The sequence below is a fragment of the Choloepus didactylus genome, chromosome 4 (assembly GCF_015220235.1).
Source record: "Choloepus didactylus isolate mChoDid1 chromosome 4, mChoDid1.pri, whole genome shotgun sequence".
NCBI lineage: Eukaryota > Metazoa > Chordata > Mammalia > Pilosa > Megalonychidae > Choloepus > Choloepus didactylus.
Genome location: NC_051310.1, coordinates 22981463 through 23002392, shown reverse-complemented (window position 1 = coordinate 23002392; position 20930 = coordinate 22981463). Strand labels below are relative to the sequence as shown.

General features: G+C 33.5%; 1 long non-coding RNA gene across 1 annotated transcript in view; it reads left to right on the top strand.

The window, feature by feature from the left end:
* The window catches only part of LOC119531042, an 86728-nt gene extending 66327 nt beyond the window's left edge, over positions 1-20401 (top strand). Inside the window, exons 2-3 of the long non-coding RNA XR_005216174.1 lie at positions 16747-16804; positions 20357-20401. This is a non-coding gene — a long non-coding RNA (uncharacterized LOC119531042). The remainder of the gene's footprint in view (positions 1-16746; positions 16805-20356) is intronic.
* Positions 20402-20930: the final 529 nt, after the last annotated feature.

Sequence of the window (20930 nt, the reverse complement as noted above, 5' to 3'; positions counted from 1 at the left end):
CCTTTTAATCTAATAATATTAGAAAACCAATTCAAAAAAACCCAGAACAACTCAGAAATCTGATTCTTAAGATTCTGTTTCTCAAGCCCTAACACTGGTACCAAAATCTGTATTAGGTGGAGTTCTCTTGAGAAATAAAACCAACAGAATATCCTTTGGTTGTGGGGCACACACACACACACACACACACACACACACACATACATAAGTATATGCTAAGAGATCTATTATAGAAATTTTGGCTCATGCAATGACTGCGAAGATTGTGAAGTCCAAATTCCATACTGCAGACTGCAAGTTGGAACCTCTAATGAAAGTTTGATGAATTCCCCAGGAGAAGCTGGCTGGCTGAAGTAGAGATAGAAATTCTTTCTGACTGCTGAAATCATCAGTTCTCCATTTAAGGTCTTCAACTGATTAGATGAGATTTCTCTCATTGCTGAAGGCAGTATCCTTTTTTGATTATAGATGTAATCAACCACAGATGCAATCAACTGATTTACGATTTAAATCCACAGTTTACCCTCACATGGTCAGGCCAGTGCTTGCCTGACCAAACAACTGGACACCATAACCTAGCCAAGTTGATATACTAACTTAACCATCACAGGAGAGATATGCAATTTGAGAATCATCAGCATATCGGTTGCGTAGCTGTGAACCTAGATGAAATCACAAAGGGACTGAATTGAGTAGTAAGGAGAAGAGGACCAATAAGTACTGAAACCAAGGCTACTTCAAATTAAGACTTCACATTTTATGAAGAGGTTAAGAACTTGGAAGGAAATCTGATTGCATTAGGGTAAATGGAATCCTAACCTGTTGTCTTGTATGCTTGTTTTTTTTTTTTTTTTCCTTCTCCTCATTTCCCATGTAATTGTAAGAGATATGAGCAACTGGGAAAAAAAAAAACAAAACAAAAAACCCTACATTGGATTGATCCATGGAATAAGAATAAGAAGGGCTAAATGGAAGTTACCAAGTCACCCCATGTTACAAAACCAATCAATCAAAAGTAAATTCACATTTCATGTGGGATGTCACAAATTTGTAGCTATAATCAAAGATTTCAATGATGCAGAAATTGTGACTTCCAACATAATACTATTTAATGCTGCATTTTTGCTAATACAAAAGACTTTGTAAAATGACTGTAATTCATCATACACTTAACCAAGTAGGAATTCCAATTGCAACTATGATCCTATGATGGTATCTTCCTTCTATGCTAGCAGCACAAATCAGTATAAAGTAGAGGCATTTATTTACTTTTCTTTCTTATCTCCTGTAAGGAGCTCTCTTTGCTATTACTCCGAGACAAATTCCCCCAATTTGTACCACTTTTTGGTCCACAGAGATCTTGCTTATCATATCAAAACATAGTATGTCATGTTGGTCTATCACATTGATGACCTCATGCTTTCAAGGTGTGTAGAGCAAGAGAAAAACAAGTCCTGGAGATGCTTTCATAAGAAATATGAATTATTGAAGATGAGCAGTAAACCTCTGTGCAACCAAGGATACTGTTTGTCACTGATAGATTCAAACTACTTGTCTAGCTAGCTAGATTAGATATAGTCTAGTTACAGGTTAGATATAGATATTGATATACAGATAAAGATACATGTAGGTACTATGCTCATTGTTGTAGATAAAATGCAAATAACACTCAATTCCTAATTTCATGGTCTAACAGCTTAGAACTGAGAGAAACAGGATCCTCAGGCATGAAATAAATCACATTAAGGGTGCATTTCTTAAAATTAGAAAATAAATTCAGCCTGGAATTCAGCAGTATTGATAGGCACAATCAACAAAGGAAAATATCCAGATAACAATTCAAAAATGTTTTGAAATTTAAAGACAAAGACAGTACCTTATGAACTTCTGGAATGGAGAGAGGAACTGCAACAATTCATAATTTTGAATCTCAATACCAAACCCATGGTGAAAAAAATGTAGAGGGAAGCAAAACAAAGATAATTGAGTTTAAATCAATATAACTTGGCCAAAATGATTTTTCACTTTAAAAGCAGACAGTGAATATATTTCATATATAGAGACTAAAATAATTTGTCAACTGATTATTTATATTGCAAAGCTCAAAGCAAGAGAAGATTAAAACTTGAAGAACAATGTAAGTTATGGAAAAATAATGAATTTAAATGTTAGCATAGATAAAGTTTTTAAAACATAGTATATTAATTAAAGCAATAGAGTATGGCAACATAAATAATTTGCCTTCAAAATGTTTTTAACCAAGATATAATAGAAAAGATTTTTAAATATTAGGGAATAGTGTTAATCTACCTTCCGAATCTTCCTTGTCATGAAGTAAAAGAGTTACGTAGAAAAAAGTAAGTGAATACATTTAAAATTTATCAAAAGTTATATTAAAATGTGTGCTCTTTTTTAAAGAAAATGTTTAGATAATGCATCATGGTATATATTAAGAACAGAAAGTAAAATGAAGTTTTGAAAAGGAAAAAATATAATTTACTTACAGCAATTAAGATAATTATTTCCATCTTTTCCATTTCCCATGAGTTTCTGGACCTATGTAATCATCCTAGTTCAAAGAAAATAGAGTTTAAATTTCATTAAATACTATATAAATATTTTAAAAAGGAAATAAGAGGGATAAAGATGAATTTCTAGGATTGTTGAGGATATGAAGCATATAAATACATACACTTAAGTATATGTATATGCACAAGCATGTGTATGCACACATTATACATGTGCATACATGTATACACATATGTTATGTGTGTGTATATCTATATCTACATCTATATCTATATCTATATCTATCTATAATGTTAAATGTCAATGTCCTTTACTTCCCTACAGAAGTAAATGGGGTCACTGACTAGATTAAGAAAACATTAAAAATCATGTCATCTGTAAGTGGAAGACTAAATAGACTAGAAACAAGAGAATCATCTGATATTTACCAGTCTTGTGGGGATAACAGAAAGACACGCAGCTCTAACTGTGAAATCACATATTACACATATGATAGGAAAAATAATTGAAAGAGTATAAATTCTTTTAAATAATGTTAGAGATCAATTAGAAATAAGCAAACATACTACTACTAATAAATGTATATACATCAAAAACTATTGAAATGCCTTAAGAAAAATTGTAAGCAAAGAAAATAAAATTATATTTAGACATAATTGCAATTCCAATTTCTAATTAACTTATTTACCTGGATTTTTAGAGCAATATTCCCAGAAAATGCAAGAAAATGTAATATATGAGGAAAATGCAATAGAGAGTGAGTCTGGTCTATAACAATGTATTGGCCAGCTTACTTTTAATAACATTATGTTTAAGGAGAGATGTGGCTAGATATAATAAAATAAGTTGGGTTCATAAATGATTGAACAGCTGCAACCAAGGGACTTTGATTAATGGATTGATATCAAAATTAAGGAACTTTAAAGGGACATTGCCAGAACACTGTTTTCTGCCTTGTTCTATTCAACATTTCAGGTAATAATTGGGACGATGACAAGCTTATCAAATTTTAAGAGAATATAACATTGAGCAGTATCGGTTAGATGGCAGAATCAGGCTCCAAAAACCATTCATTTTTTCATTTATGCACACATTCATTTATTCAAGAATTATTTAGTAATCACTATGTGATAAAATCACTTATACAAGATGACTGAAAACTTACTAAGAAGTTTAATAAAATTCATAATATGTCTTTTTATTTAGGACCCAAAATTCAAAATATAAAACTTGTAAAACTGACTTATAAGTCATGCTGAAAGAAACTAACTGTAGTTGACGATAAACTCAAAGTCAACTGACAATGTCTATAGATACCAGAAATGTCATGTGATCATAGGTGCATTTTAGAGCCAGTATAGATTGAAGTGGGGTGGGGCAATTTCAATACAGATGAAATAAAGACAGGAATAATAAAGAAAGAGTAAAATACTGCAATGTTCACTAAAATATTTTTAAAGGATAAATGCCAATGGATTCCAAGCAGAATTGTTACAAATATTAAAAGAATAATCTACCTGTTATAAAAACTGTTTCAAGTATATATGTATATAAATATGTGGATAAATTATTAGAAAAACAGCCAAAATAGCACAGTTCAGGAGACCAGATGTACAAAATCAGTTTCACTCAGCCAAAATCAAGGTGTTAACAGGGCTATGCTCTACAGAGCTCTTTCCTTCCCTCTTCCAGCACCTGGGAGCTGCAGGGATTACTTGGCTTGTGGTTGCATCACAGTCTGTCTTTGTAGTCACATTTCTGTCTTCACTTCGGCCACGTAGTGAACTCTCTCTGCCTCCTTATAAGGATAGATGTGACTGCATTTGGGCCTGCCTGGATCATCCAGAATAATCTCCCCATCTCAAGATCCTTATCGCAATATCCTTTTTTTTTTTTTTTTTGCTATTTTTGGTCACATGCACAGGTTCCAGGGATTAGGATGTGGATATTGGTGGTGGGAGGCATTTTATTCAGGCTACCACAACATTCACCCACAACAGGAATAGAATTTCAAGACTTGGGTATTAACTCAATCAGAAACAGAATTCATTTACAAAATTGCTTGATTTCCAGTCAGAGAGGTACTGAAAGCATAAAAAATGTCTATTTTGTTTCTGCTGAGAGTGAATGATAATTAAAGACTTTATGGAATATATTTCATGGAACTTGACAAATTGTTAGTAAAATTAAATTAGAAAAATATATTAATTTAACAAATGATTAGCATATATTTAAAATTAATGATGACAAGTTTATCATACAAGCTTTTAAAATGCATTAAAAATTATAATCATCAAAATCTTTGGCCTAATGTTAGAAACAGTAAAATATGACCAGTGGAAAGAAAATTATAAATTGAGAACATGATTTCCAACTATTATAAGAAAGGAATGTAGAAAATAATTATTGTAAGATATATTTTTATGGTCATTAAATCTGTATTTAAAGATTAATTAATTTATTGCCTTATTCATTTCATATGCCAAAATAAACTACAAAGGTTACAGCTTAGTAGGATCAATTTGTGAAATTAAAGAAAAAGTACAATGTAATATTCCAAATCTGAAGATTGACCAATAATGAAAGGAATGAAAATATTAGAACTATAATTTATGGGTATAAGTGTACGATTTATAAAATTTCACAGTAAAATTGTACCCAGCATGCCTTTGGCTGTAAGTAATAACATACCCTACCCAGAAGGTTCCAAACAGTAAAAACATTTCCTTGTTTTAAATAAGAGGAAGTTTGAAAGATGGCAATCCAGAGTGGTTCACGCTCAGTAATTTCATCAAGAACATCCACTCGCTCCACTGTCTGCAGCAGGTTGTTGCAACATGCAGGTGTTCAAATGGCTGTGGCAACTCTAGACTTCATGAACACACTCAAAGGGCAGGTGATAAAAATTTGTGTGTGTGTTTGTGCATGTTCGTTTTTCTAGAGTGGCTTTCTCTTTTTTTAGCAAAAGAAAAAATTCCCAAAAGTTTTTCCAGTAAACTTTCTCTTGATCTCTTTGGCAAGATGTGGGTGATATAATTACCACTGGCTGCAAGAATCTCAAAAATGGATGTCTGTCAAAGAAGAATAAAGTCCACAAAATTGGCTTAGATAACACATTGTGAGTACATAATAGTTCTAAACAAAACTGGTATGTTTTAGCAGGAAGAATGAGTAGAATGGCTATTGGTTAAGAACTGAAAAGGAATTTATCAGAATGGATATATACATATAAAACTGTATCCATGAAAATGTAATATTCATCATATATTAAAGCATTTAAGAAAAATCAAATAAAATCAGTTCTCCTATTAAAATAAATAGAATATCAACAGTAATAACCATTAAAGCGGTACATGGTAGATCTTATGTAGTGATAAAATAATAAATTGACATGGGGATATAAGAAAGCTATGGTGCTAAAATATGCGTATTAAACAAAGAGGTAAATTAAAGTGGTAGTACCAAATATTAATTAATTAATTTTTTCATTAACTCATTTAGCAATTAAGTTGAGTGTTTACTGAATATCAGGCACTCAGTTAAGTCCTAGGTATGTATTAGTAAATGAAATAATCTCTATCCCTGTGAGACTTGAAATTTAATTATGGAATCAGTCAAAACTGATTAAACTCTGGGAAATCTAGTGCACTTACATGTTACCGGTGGTATTTAAAATAAAATGGTTGCAATTTCTTCAGAGCTCAATGTTGGAATTTTTTAAAACATCTGTAAAACTATAGGGTCAACTTTATGAATGTACTTTAATTTTTCAAAAATTATTTTTTCTGAAATATATATATAGTAATTTAATGAAAAACTGAAAGTAAGTTATCTGGCAGAAGGTGGTTGGCTTATTAACCTGTGTTCTATTAATGCATTAAAAGGTAGTATGACTATTAAAAAGTTAAGACTTTGGACATTGAGCTTATATAAAATATGTATATAAATAGTAATATGTGAAAAAACAGACCAAGCAACAATAAATTGAAACTAATTACAATCTTCTTGAACCCTCCTAGATCTAAGTACTCCTCCTTCTTTTATACTACCAAGGGAACGACTCTTCTTCCTTTGTTAACCCTCACCAGTACTTCTTCTGGAAAGCCTTCCTTGCTCCTCTTCCCTGCACAATTAATTGACTTACCATCTTAATGTCAATAAGTTTTTAAATTTCTCTTTATCTGCTACCATGATGTGCCAAATTAGTTATATATGCTTCTCTCTCTCTGGTTTTTCAGCCCCTCATTAAGAGAAGAAGCTGCATATAATTCATCTCTGTATTCCTGGAGCCTGAAACATGGTGTGGTGTTCTTGTGTCCTCAATGTCTGCAAATATGTCTGGCACACAATAGGTGCTCAAAAAATGTTTGAAGAATGGAGTTAGTAAGTGCTCAGTAAATATTGGTTGAGTAAGTAAATGGACTCTGTCCTAATTTCCCAGAATTGCTGTAACAAAGTACCACAAAGTTAGTGGCTTAAAACAAGAGTAATTCACTGTCTCACAGTTTTGGATGGTAGGAATCCTAAATCAAGATGTCAGCAGGGCCTGGCTCCTCTTAAATCTGTAAGGATGGATCCTTTCTTGCCTCCTCTAGCTTCTGGTTTGACAGCAATCCATGGCGTTCTCCACTTCAGACATCATATGGTGTTCTCCCCTCATCTCTGTCTGTGTCCAATTCTCCCCTTATAGGGACACCGGTCATAATGGATTAGGGTCCATCCTACTCCTGTTTGGCCTCACCTTAAACAATAACATCGTTAAAGACCCTATTTCCAAAGAAGATCACTTTCACAGGACTGGAGGTTAGAACTTGAACATGTCTTTTGTGGGGGGAGGTGTTACAGTTCAACAAATACTCATCAAATTTTAATCCTATTTATGATCAAAATTAAATTTCAAATTGTTCAACAAAATTTAACATTCATTATACAATTTTCTGTCTGGAAAGATGTAATACCTTGACCATTTTACATACAGGATATTCCTACTATGGGAATCTACTTAAATATCTTTGCAACATTGCCTATTTTTTTTTAATGGCAGTTTCTGTTGGTTGACTTTTTTGGACCTCTCCCTCTAGTCTACTGAATTCAGTATCACACTTGACTCAGGATTGCTTGATTAAGCCCGTCACACAGTTGGCCAGACAGGATGCTACTGATGTAGCTCATTATATTTAAATCAGTACTTGCATTCTTCTCTAATTTAAGATCCAGGGTAACCTCACATTTGTGTTTTTCTTCCACATTAAAACAGGACAAGGAAGGCCATGGTGTAAGTAAATATACATTTCTAACTGGATAAGAGAAAAGGGTCTCATCACCTTTTAGTCTTTTCTCCTCAATAGATTGCCAATAAATTGTATTTATCTCTTTATACAAATTACAAAAGGCTGTATTTCATTTAAATATACTGACTGCAAGGTCTGCTGATTCTTCCACTTGAATTAACACCAGGCTTAAACAAAGGAAAGAACAGTGAATGGGTAGTTCAAATAAGAATGTATATATATGAATTCTGCTGGAATCTAGGAAATCAACCGATAATGGATTTTTATTTTCCAGTGTTAATTACAGTGCAAGGGCATTTCTTTATATATATCTAGTAATGACAGCCATCTAGATTGCCTTAAATGAATGATTCTTAAAATCTGATGACAAGAATACACAAATCTAGGAAATCTTTTGTGTTCAATAAACAATACTATTTTCATTACATATGCTTCCATAAATTCCCATGAAAAATTAAGTTTTGACTCCTCTTAAGGGCCAGAGGTGGGAGGGAGCTGATATGAAAGGATAAAATGCAAAAGATAAAAAGAACTCTATCCTCTTTCTCTTAGCCAAATGTTTTATTTTTAGCTACCCTTGTTTTTGTTGGACCTGAAGAGAGAAGTGTGGTTATTTTAATCTTCTTTTCAAAACATACAGACTTATGGAAATTAAGTCAACAGCAATTCAGCTGTCAGGTTACCAACTAAATTCAAGCCTGAATAGACAACAATGTCTTTAAATGAAATCTTATTTTAATGAAGGCCATGGTTTCAGCATTTGCCTTTAAGGAAAAAAAAAAAAATGTTTCTCAAGTAAAGGATCTTTTTCCAGGGCAACTTTTTTTTTTGTTTTAAATGTTGAAAGTCAATATTCAAGGTGAAACTCAGCAACTGGACTGTGTCTCTGTAGGAGAACCAGAATATCACCATCTGTGGTAGGTTGATTAATGTGTCCCAGATAAAAATATGTTCTTAATCTTATCCGTACCCTGTGGGTGTGAATCCCTTGTAAATATGACCTTATGACAATCTTATTTTAGTTAAGATGTGGTCCAACTCAATGTGGAAGATTATGATGAGAGAGCCACATGGAAGAACAGAAGCTGGAAATCAACGGAACCCACAAGAGAAAGGAGAGGACATTGCCAAATGATAGAAAAGCCAAAGGAAACATGGATTTCCAGCAGCCAGTACCAGAACACTGCAGTCTTTGAGGAGAAAGCATCACTGTGTTGATGCCTTGATTTTAGTCTTTTCCTAGCCTTAAAACCATAAGCCAATAAATTTCCATTGTTTAAGCCAACCTATAGTGTGGGATTTGTCTTAACCACCTGAGAAACTAAGACATCATCAAATCCTTATCATGAACTTTTCAAGTTTGGTAGTCAGCCTAAGACAATATGTAGAGTATAGAAAGTGTTCTAAAATACATGTTAGTGGAGTGAATGAAAGGAATACTCAGAGAAATCAGGTGGTTACCTTTCCTCTTTCTTGTCACCATTTTTCAAGGGCCTTATATAATGGATCTCTACATAAGAAAAATAAATAGGATATTGTTTAGATAGTTTTTAAGAGTTCAGGAAATTATGAAATAAGGGACTGGTCAAGAAAAGGAATAACCTCTCATTATGATAATGATTAATGAGTGTGTTCATTATATTTTTTCACAAATGATAAGAATGTTTGTTCATATGTGTTGCCATTTAAAAGGGATGATAAGATAATGTTATTTTTTTTCCACCCAAATTAGGCTGCCTGGTTACAGGCACTACATCTCCTAATGTAATGGCCTTAGTAAAAACAACTGACCAAAGAGCTGCATGTGCAGAAAATCAATATACGAAAATCTTATTATATTCTTACGAGTCACACTAAAAAGACTTAGAAGTCATTAATGTGTAAATAAAAATGACAATGTATTAGTTAATAATTGTGACAGCTTCTCCAACCCATATTCACCCCAGCTGTACATCATATAGTCAGTGCTGAGAACTATTGGAACTGTAGTTATTCCAACTGAAAGAGTCAAACTATTAAGATACCACTCTGCTCAAAGGGATTCTCCATCCATTGCTCATTTTTCTATTTATTTTGGTCAATACCTCATGTATAAGGCTTTATGAGCTTCCATCTTGTACTGCACTGTTATCCCCAATGTTCTGTACTTCCAGTTCCTGGATTCTGCTTTCTACCATACCTGTACCTTCAAAACTTTCCTAATGTACCTTCTAGAATCATCAGTCTGGAATAATAATGAAAAACTATTATCTTTCATCTTCTTCATTCCCTTGCCATAATTGAAATTTGACTCCTGTCTAAAGATATCACTTTCATTGCTTCTTTCTTAAATGCTAGTTGCTTATTTTCCTACATCCTAATATTTCAGGATAATGAGATAGTACAGTGTTTCTGTACTCCGTACTCTTCAGTGACACTTCTAGCAACAACTCCCCCACTCTTGTAAAACTAACAAAGTACGTGTGCACTTACACACTCACACATGCATGCATGCACACACACACGTGCACATTCCAACTCATTTAAGATCCGTGACATTTGCCCATATAATTCTGTCTTCTTATTCTCATCAACAGAAAAATCCAGTAAATTCCCTATTATTTATCAAAGATTTTGGTGACTCGATCATAAACTTTCTCTTTCCTAAATACTGCCATTACTATCTTAGGTGATACCAATATATATTCATGGACTACCTAAATTTAAGGTCTTCATCTCTAAAGATTCTTCATTCTACCTCACATCCCTGTCTCATCTCTCTGAATTTTGTGAAGAATGTAGACTATTTATACTACATAATCACTATTTCAGACAGTGGGCTTTCTTGGTCCTCAACCTGCTTTACTACTAGGGTTGTTCCTTGATTTCAGAGAGTTACAGTTCATTGTCTTTTCTGAACTCACATGATCCTTTGGGCTCCTCATTTCTGCAACTGAATTTCCTTTCTAGCCATAAATGCTCATAGTAAATATTATTCCATGTTTCTTGTTGACAATTCTTCCCCATATTTCTCAACATTTTGATCCAGCACTGCCTCCCACCCACAAAGGAGAAAACATATCATCTTCTGCTTCACAGAAAAAAAGGTGAGATATCCCTCAATGCTCAGCTTCCATCTATATAAAACTATATAAAACTATACCTGCTTCTATTTTGTCCTGTCTCCTTCTGTTCAAGTACATATTCTTGTAGGCCATTCCTCTCACACACTCAGAAACATTTTCTTATGAGAAAGGTTATTTTACATATTCAACATTTCTCTCCTAAGATCCTTCAGATATTATTAATAGTATGTATAATTTTTGGTGTTCTGTTTCACAAACTGTTATCTTTAACTTTATGGATTTTTTTCCTTGATGCCTATTAATGAAAATAGAAAATTGAAATAAGTTTTATTTAGCTTACTAAATATTAAATAAACAAAAACACTTTAAAAAACTATTTTAAACCTAAGAGCCAAACTTTTCCTGTACTTTCACAAATTATGATTGTTAGTTTACAGATGGGAAGCTTACTTGAAAATGTTCTAAAGATGAATTCTTCCTTTTTATGACATTTTGATGAGCTGTGTGTTTCAGATGTAGCTGAAAAGCAAGTGTAAAAACAGCAGTCCTTCCTATCTGAATATCTGTGAAACTTTTCTTCAATTTGTGATTGCATCTCCTTTCCCACATTAGGAAATAACCTTCAAGATTCTATAATTCTTTTCCATTCCTTCTGCGTCTGCTAAGTATGTGCTCTTATGACAATGGAAAAAAATCTAACAACTAAACAACTACCTATATACATACATATATATATTTGCATATGTGTGTGCATTTATTTACAGACACACATTTATGTCACAATAATACAATACATGTAATATTTATGTGGCTTCCCTGCCACTTGCTATTGTAGGAGCAACTGTTGCCCTTAAATAAGCATTTATTCATGGTTGTCCCCAAGGGTCATTCCCATGTGTGCCGAGGAACTCATTCCCTCCTCTACCACTTTTTTCCTCTGTTGTTTGTCCTGAGGGGAGATGCTGCAGAGAATATAGCACCCAGAAATCAATCATTATGACTGACTCACTTGAGGTCAGTGCTCTTGCTTCTAGGCTGCTGATGCCCTTAAAAAGTATTGCATCTACTACTGATACTTCCCATAACTGAGCTAAAATATTGATAACTGTGCAGTGGTATTTAATCCCATCACGCCACAGTTTTGATATTCTTTCCAAACTCTGCACAATTTTCAGTCGCTATCAGTGTTTGCCAAGAGTACTCTGGGTTGTCCCCTGAAATGAGAATTTTTATCCCCCTCCCCTTTGTTCACTCCTAAAAATCTAGGTGGTCTCTCTTGGTATGGATTGAAATTCAATGTCTATCATTGCACTGAGCAGTGTCTTGATTTTAGAAGTGAAAGATCCATAAAAGTAAATCCAGCTCTCAAGGATTTTAAAAACCGCATGGGAGAGAAGCATGTGAACAACTAACATGCAGTCTTGGCTCTAACAGAAAAATGTAAATTGTTATGAAAACATAAAGGAAGAGATGTTTTATTCTGCCTGAGCATTAAAGTTCATCACAGAAGACAAAACCTTTAACTGGGTCCTGAATGGTTAGGATAAATTCACCCAAGCGACAGAAGAGGGAAAGAAATCCAAAGTGCGGAAATGTATGCGCAAAAGGAGTGCAATACAGACATTTATTCAATGTCTGGGGGACACGGAGTACTTTCATGTGATTAGAATAGAGGTTAAACTCTCAAATGTCTTTCTGGGCCAGGAAAGTACTGAAAGAATTTAAACCAGCTAGATGTTAGACTATAGCAAAGGGCTGTGCAGAAAGAATACGAATAAAGGGCTGTGGAGGAAGAGACTCCAGCTAATATTTACTAGGGTGGAATGCTGGGTTGGCAAAGACAGATTTTTAGATATTCCTAGAGCAATGGAAAATATGTATTTTTAATGTGAATTATCCCAGTTTTAAAATGTTGGCAACTAATTACATTTTTACTTATTTTTTTATGTCTCTGAAGGCTGACACCATTTAGGCAAAATTATTTCTTCCTTGGTTCAGAAGTTTGCAACCTGAAAATTTGGATTTATGTGTTGGGGGAGATGTAGTATGAGATGTTTATACTTAGTTAAGTTTGTTTCACCCAGGTCTGAAGCAATAGGCCAAGCAAGCACCATCCTATTGCCCAACTCTTAGAGTTCTCCAACTTTGTTCTTAGCAATCATTCTCTACCCTTCTTTTATTGTTCTTTCTTGGGATTCATTCTTGACATTGTGCCTTCTATCTCCCAATATTGGATTAATCTGTAACTAAAATTCTTCTTCAATCTGTTTTTACTTGGTCTGTGGTACAGACTCTTTCTTTGTCTCATTGGCCAACACTTGCTCTTTTCTTCTGTTTCTTCTGGATTCCAACTACATCCATATGACTTGCATTTCATAATCAACTACTCAGGATTCAAGTTTTGATTTGCTAGTCAGTATTATCATCGAAAAACATGGCCATCCACAGAAAAGATGGGCCAAACAGACTATTCTGGTCCTGGTTTTGAATTTGTACAATGCTAAGGAACTAGATATACTTGGACTTGAAAATAGGGAGCTATCAAGAATTTATAGGCAAGCCACTCATATGATACAATTTGAATTTATATAACAGTAGCATAAAAATGGATCATGGATGGGAATAAGAAATAGAAAATGTTTCATCAGAAATAGATAAATTTTTAAAGATCAGAATAAATTATATGTCCTTAAGAAAATCTTTTTCAACAAATTCAACCCTTAACATATTTACCTTTCTCTTAACTCCTGTGTCACTTTTTGTCTCTATCATACTATTTAACATAAATGGTCTCTCTCTATATATATCTTATCTCTTGTTTAATTCCATTAGTGGAAATTTCAATTCTTTCCAACTTTTGAACTTAATAATACAGTTTTATCCATAAAATGATTCATATAGCCAATCATATATCCATTTTATAAATATCCATTTATTTATTTTATAAATATCCATTAATTCAGGTCAGTTGATAGTGTTCTTAAGATCATCTATATCCTTATGGGCTTAATGTTCTATCAATTAGTGAAAGAGAAGTTTTGAAGCTTCCAAATATAATTGTGAATTTGTCTATTATTCCCTTCAGTTCTATCTGGTTTTTATTAATGCATTTGAACGTGTATCATCAAGTGCATCCACATATTTAGGATTATTATTTCTTATTGATAAATTTTTGCATTAATCATTATATCATATCCCTTTACATCACTTGTAAAACCCCTTATTCTGATATCTACTTTGATATTAGCACAGCACTCAAGTTTTCTTTTGATTGTTTTTTTATGCATTTTTTCCAACCTTTGCCTTTTAACCTATCTATATATTTATACTTAAAATGGGCTTCTTGTAAATAATGTATGGTTAGATCTTGCTATTTCATCCAATTCAATACTATGATTTTTAATCCGGAGTATTCAGACCAATTATATTTAATGCATTTTTAAATATGTTTTGGATTAAATCTATCATTTTACTACTTTTTTTCCTTTTTTATATACTCTTTTCCTCTTTTAGATTAATTGACTGTTTTATGATGCCTTTTGATATATGAAATTACTTATAGCTCTAGATGAAGTTTTTAACACCTATTTGAAAATTATTCCTTTTTTTTAAACTTATTTTATTGTTTACCCCAGGATTTACAACATACATCTTTAATTTATCACAGTTTAAGTAATATTATACTACCTTACATATAATAAAATAAACTTACATAATGTATTTCCAATTTCTCCCTATCATTCTTTGTCCTAGAGTTGTCATAATTTACAAATGTAATAAATCCCATAATCTTTTATTAGACAACAGATTATATTTACAGTTTTTTTTTTTAAATAAGGAGAAAACCTATTTTATTTACCTTTATTTTTATCATTTATGGAGTATTTGTTTGGACTGTTATGTTAGCCCATGTTTGTATCTATGTGTCTGTTTTTGTCAGTTCAAGTTTTTGTCTGGTACCATTCTCTTCTTTCTTGAATGAATTATTTTTCTTTTTGTTTGTCTGAAAAAGTCTTTATTTTCCCTTCATTTTTGAAAAATATTTTACTGGGTATAGAATTCTGGGTGGATAGATTTTTCAATTTTAAATATATTAAAGTTGTCACTCCATTGTTTTCTGGCTTGCTTAATTTCTAGTGACGTAATCTTATCTACTGCTGCATCTTTCTGTGTGTAATGTGTCCTTTTTTACCCCATGTTTTGGTTGCCTTTAATATTTTCTGTGTATCTTTAGATTTCAGCAGTGTGTCTGTGACGTCTTGATTTTTCCCCCTGACTTGGAATAGTCTGATATACTTGGCCAATTAATTTGTTGCCTCCCTGTATTTGGAAATTCTAGGTCATCATCTATCATATTATCCCCCAGCTCTGGGATGCTCTGTTCCGTTTGATTCACTGTGTGTGTGTGTTATAGTTTAGACAATTTTTATTAACCTAATTTCACACTCATTTAGGGCAACCAACAATCTCATTTTACCTGGGTCTATCCAGGATTTAGCACTGAAAATCATGTGTTCTGAGAAATCCCTGAATCATATGCAAACCAGAACAGTTGATATCCCTATACTCACTGGCCATGTCAATTCTACTGATGAATCGATTGAAAAAATTCTTCATGTCTGATCATTTTTGTTTCTGGAATTTCAATTTGAATCTCTCTTTTGGTTTTCATCTCTCTGCTCAATTTTCTTACTTGTTCAAGAATATTGTCCACCTTTTCAAAGAAATACGTCTTTTAACATTTTAATCTCTAGTTATTTTAAAGTCTTAGTCTGAGAATTCCAACATCTGCATCATCATTGAGCCAGTATTTTGGTTGCTTGGCTCTTGATAATGGGTTCTTTCTTACTGTTTTGTCTGTCCCATAATTATTATTGAATGCTGGATATTATATGTAAAACAATGGAAACTTAAACAATAGTTACATCTGGAAACAAACACACTTCTTTAATCAGGCCACTAGCGTAGGCAAGAAGTCAATCTATTCATCTGGGTTTAGTTTTAGTTACTGCTATGGCTACCTTCAGTGGACTTCAGCTCAATTTCTTCAGATGTTGGACTGGTGCTTAGAGTAGAGGCCAGGATGCTGGAGGGATTTTCTCATAGTTGGGCTGCCACCCTCAGCTTTTTGCTATCTCTCAAGCCTACGCTACAGAGAGGAACCCCACACCACACACTTACCCCTTTATCAGCATTAGATTGTTGTTGCTTAGTAGTCTGATCTCTTGGCTCATTTGGGGAGGCATGGGGAGTTTTCTGTTGTTCTGCAGCCTCAGTCTTAGGTAAGCTTTGTGCATCTTAGCCTCAGGGGTGGGACTTTTATACTGTTCCTGTCGAAGACAGACAATTTATGCTTTATATCTGCAGTTTGTCTTGGTGGGGGTTTTCCCGACCCCTTTCCAGTAATGGACCACTAGTCGTCAGCCTAGGATCCTAGAAATTACCATCCTCCAGAGAAGAAAATTTTTCTTTTATCTTTGTACCAGCAGCAATGTGTCTTTGCCTGTGTCCTGTTGCCAAGAGGGTTTGCTACACCAATCCCAGCAGCTTGAGGCATGTATTTCTTGTGGATAAAAGTTGGGAGAAGTGCATGGTGTTTTTTGAGTGTACCCCCATACCACCACTCACCTCTTTCATGTCAATCGGAGACACTCTGCTCTTCTACCCTGCCCCCCATTCGTTCCCAGTAGTACCTTATGGAGGCCTTGTAGGAAGGAATGTAAATGAGTGACTAGTTTTTAGTGCCCCCAGAACTTTTGGATTGTTATGCCAGCTCACTTTTAATCTTCAGAAGTAGATATTTTATCTAATTATGTTTTACCTGCTATTACTGAAGTCTCTTTCTCCCTTGCTTTGCCAAGTGGGATCATTCTTCACATCCGGTCTCCTAGGAAGGAACTGGCCCTCTTTGGATTGAAGGTATGTGTTTCCTTGAGAACTCAGCTTTTGATGAGTTTAAAAAAAGTTATGATTTCAAAGTATATCTGCATTTTTATTGTTGTTAGAATGAGAGAAACATCTCTTGCAGCATCTACGTACTAGGCAGTAGTTTAACTTTTATATATTCGTTTATCATCCATGTAGCAACTGATAGAGTTTTGACTATTTTAATGAATATATTTGTTGCTTAATTATTCCATTGTTTCCTTCACCAGCATATTAAGGTCATGAGGCAAATTCAATGCTAAACATATTTATTCATTGATTCATTGTTAAAGAGCATTTCACCATTTACAAACGAGCTTCTTTCCCTCCCTAAACTGGATCATATACTATCTAGAAGTTGTATTCTGTATTTTAAAATAAAATAGGCATTGGTTTTCTATTTGCAATTAGGTTTGGCCATCTAATTAGTTTCATTTGTTTTATAGAAACTTACAGTTTAATGACCATTACCTTGATAGGTCATCTCTTGTGATGCAATTTCATTACACCCCTGTGGTTTCCTCAGACTTTTCTCAGGTTTATGATACAAACATCCTTTCTCTCCATAGCTCTTTAGAAAAGGATGACATTTTCATTATTTGCAGTGAGATATAGGCTAGGCAGCAACTGAGGCTTGTATTGTTGATTATGTTTTTAATGTTATTACTATTATTAGTAGTAAACATTGATTAAATGCCCATTGTGCAGTAAACTAAGACAGACATTGAAAACTGGTATCCTTTCACAGGAAGCTCCATCCTTTTAAAACGTGATAGATCCCTCCCACCCCAAAATAGCCAGTACTACTTAAATTTGCTTTATAGGACTATAAAACATAGATTTGGAGCTGTCAGCTAATCCAAAGTTCCTTGGTGGGTTTGAGTTCCTCTATAACATCCCTTTCTGGAACAGTTCCTGTATGTTTCCAAGAAGCAAGATCAGTTATTAGACAGCTCTAAATGTTATAGAATCCTTTCTTCTTTTGAGTTAAAACCCAGGATAATTATGGGCGAATTTATCTGAGACAGGGCTATGGTCAAGATAAACTTTGAATATTAGGGACATCATTTTGAGCACAAGACAGTACTTATTTTTACCCACCTCTCCTTGTGAACAGGAAAAGAAGCAAATACTAAAGTTTTCAATAGGATTGTTGGGAGGCAATTCAGCTGACCAAGGCATAAGGAAAGTCTACAAGATATCTTCATGACTGTCATTCCATAGCCAGTTATTGTTTATTTCTTGGTCAGAATAGTAGAGAGGAGAAACTAAGTGTGATAAGAGTCACTTTATTTCCTTGGTGCAAGTGCCTGCCTAACTCTTTGCCAAGTTTTTACACAGATTAGCAAACTGAGGATTTGTACGTAAGGTTGTGCATCTGTGATCCAAAGGGATTTATGTATGCTTAGTGTGAATTCATATGAAAATAATGATTTGGATTGATAAACAATATATATTTAATGATTTTTTAAAACCTTATTCCATGAGCTTTTAGAACCTTTGAATATGCAACTAGATGGTTTAGAATTCCAAACAAAGCGAGAATTATAAACAAAAAACAAAAGAAACATAGCTGTAAGCATATGATGAATTGGGTGAGTGTCTGGATTAAGCTTTCCAGTGTAATGATTTTGAATGGCTTTAACTTTAATCTGTGCAGGATACATGTAAATGCAATAAGAAGGTTTTTGTTAAGGGAGATTATAAAGAGTTAGTATTTAGTCCTATAAATATTGGGAGAAGTGGTACAGATGATACAAAGAATCAAATGTCATTCTTAATGGAATGATAACAGATTTATCTTCTAATAAATAGGTTGATTAGTTTGTTTTTACATAACAGGAGTTTTCCATGGACAGTATAGACAGGTGGAAAATGCACAGTGGTGATATTTTCTCACTGTATTACTAGAAGCTTGCTACAGTATGATGATGCACAGATTATGCTCATGAAATCTTAGTCATGTTCTTTAGTTTCTTTTCTTCCAGCCTTTAGCACCACTCTCCCCACCAGGAATGTGATTGGCCATGGCCTCAGCATATGCACTGGCTTTGGGGGAGGAGTGAAGATGGTTTGTAAAGAAACATGTGCTAAAGAAAATATACAAACACACTCAATATGGACACAAGTAAAATTCAGTAGATAAAATTAATAGTTTCTCAGATTTCCCCAAAGAGTATCCAGTACATGAATTTGTATGAAATGGGATGATATGCAAGGAAAACAAGTCTTAATGAAACTAAGAAGGTTTGCAGCACATTTATTTACTTAAAGTTATACTTGGCTTGAACAAATTTCCCACCTTCTTAAAATCTTACAACTCCTAGAACTTAGATTTATTTTTTTTTTGCATTTACATACACTTATTAGAAGATTCATAAAAAAATATTCTGTTAATTCAAGTTGGTGGCAGTAAAAAGTGCTAAAGTGGCTAATACATAATGGCAATAAGACTAGCAAAAAAGTATCTGTAATGTTTGCAAGAAAACTTATAAACAAACAAAACATTTCAAACTCTGCATCAATAAGCTTTAGTACAAAAATTTAAATGCTTATATACAGTAACTAAGCAGAGTTGAGTTTGTTTAGGTACTTTTGGTTCTAAGGATCTAATGGTTATATACCTTAGCTCAAATAAAGAGTTGATATTTAGTCATATAAATATTGGGAAAAGTGGTACAGATGAAACAAAGAATCAAATTTCATTCTTAGTGGAATGACAACAGTTTTATATTCTAATAAATAGGTTGCTTAGTTTGTTTTTACATAACAGGAGTTTTCTGTAGACAGCACAGAGAGTTGGAAAATGCACAGTGGTGATATTTTCTCACTGTATTACTAGAAGCTTGCTACAGTGTGATGGAAAGAATTAAAATAGACTAATACATTTCCAGAAAAAGGTATGTCCCTTGTAATATGTGATTGTGTCCCTTGAGTCTAAAATAAGATTTTTTTTTTTTTTTAATTTTAAATGTAGTGAGTGAGCTTTAATGCAATACAACCTTCATTAATGGGTTGTTCAGTATGCACAATAAAAATGGATATATTTCCTTTTAAACAATCCTGCCTGAGGTTTTGTTTTTGTGATTAGGCCCTTTAGAAAGGTCAACAGCAAATATCCTTTATGTATTTGTGATATTTGCTTCAGCTCATTTCTGTGAACGAGCTATTATCTTAACCCCAAGCTCATTGATGGCAAAGCTGGACCTGAAATGAATCAATCTGGTGGTAGAACTTGAGGTCATTCCCACTAAATATGAACATTCAGATGTTTCACTGTAGAAATGTTAATGTTTTGATTACTAGCCTGTCAGAAATATTCAAGGTGGATACACTGTATTACCATTCTAAACTCCCCCAAATTCTGAATTCCTAAACAAATTTGTTCCAAGGTATCCAATGAGAGCTGGTGGGCATGGGCTTTCTACTTTCTTTCATAGATTAACTTATACAACTTTTAAATATCTCTTAGATAGTCTTTCAACACAGCTTTTTTTTTTTTTTTTTGGTTTGTTTTTTGGTTTGTTTCATTTTTATTTGCTATAGGTAAGAAGCTGACATCATAAGAACCCATTTTGTGGCTGGAGAGACTGAGACCTTCTGAAAGATGAAGACTGAAACTATTTTTCCTTGAAGAGCATTTACTGCAATTAACTTGGAAGAGACTTTCCAAATGTTGCACATGCCAAGACTGTACTTCTACCAATAATGTTGGTAATAATTTTGGTAGAACAGGTTTTCATTTTTGTTGACGTTGACCATGGGTATTGTTGCTATTATTTGAGTTATTGAAATAATTCATTTCTGACAGGCAAAATAACTCATTAAACACAAGTATCTTTATGGCTTGAAAACATAATTCATTCTGCCACAGTGATGCATGGGTTAGGGAGGCTGGGATGCTACAGGGTCAGATGAGATTTCGGCTTTTAAGATTGAAAAGTTCTATGTCAGATGAGGCAGGTCTCCTGGGTGACAGTTTCATTATATACACAATGTTAGCAATATTTCTGTGATAGATAATTATTAATTTTCCATGGTTTTATTCCGATGCTCCTTGTTAGATCCATTTGGGCTACTCTAAATAATTCATTATTTTAGTTCCAGTAAAGGACTTTTC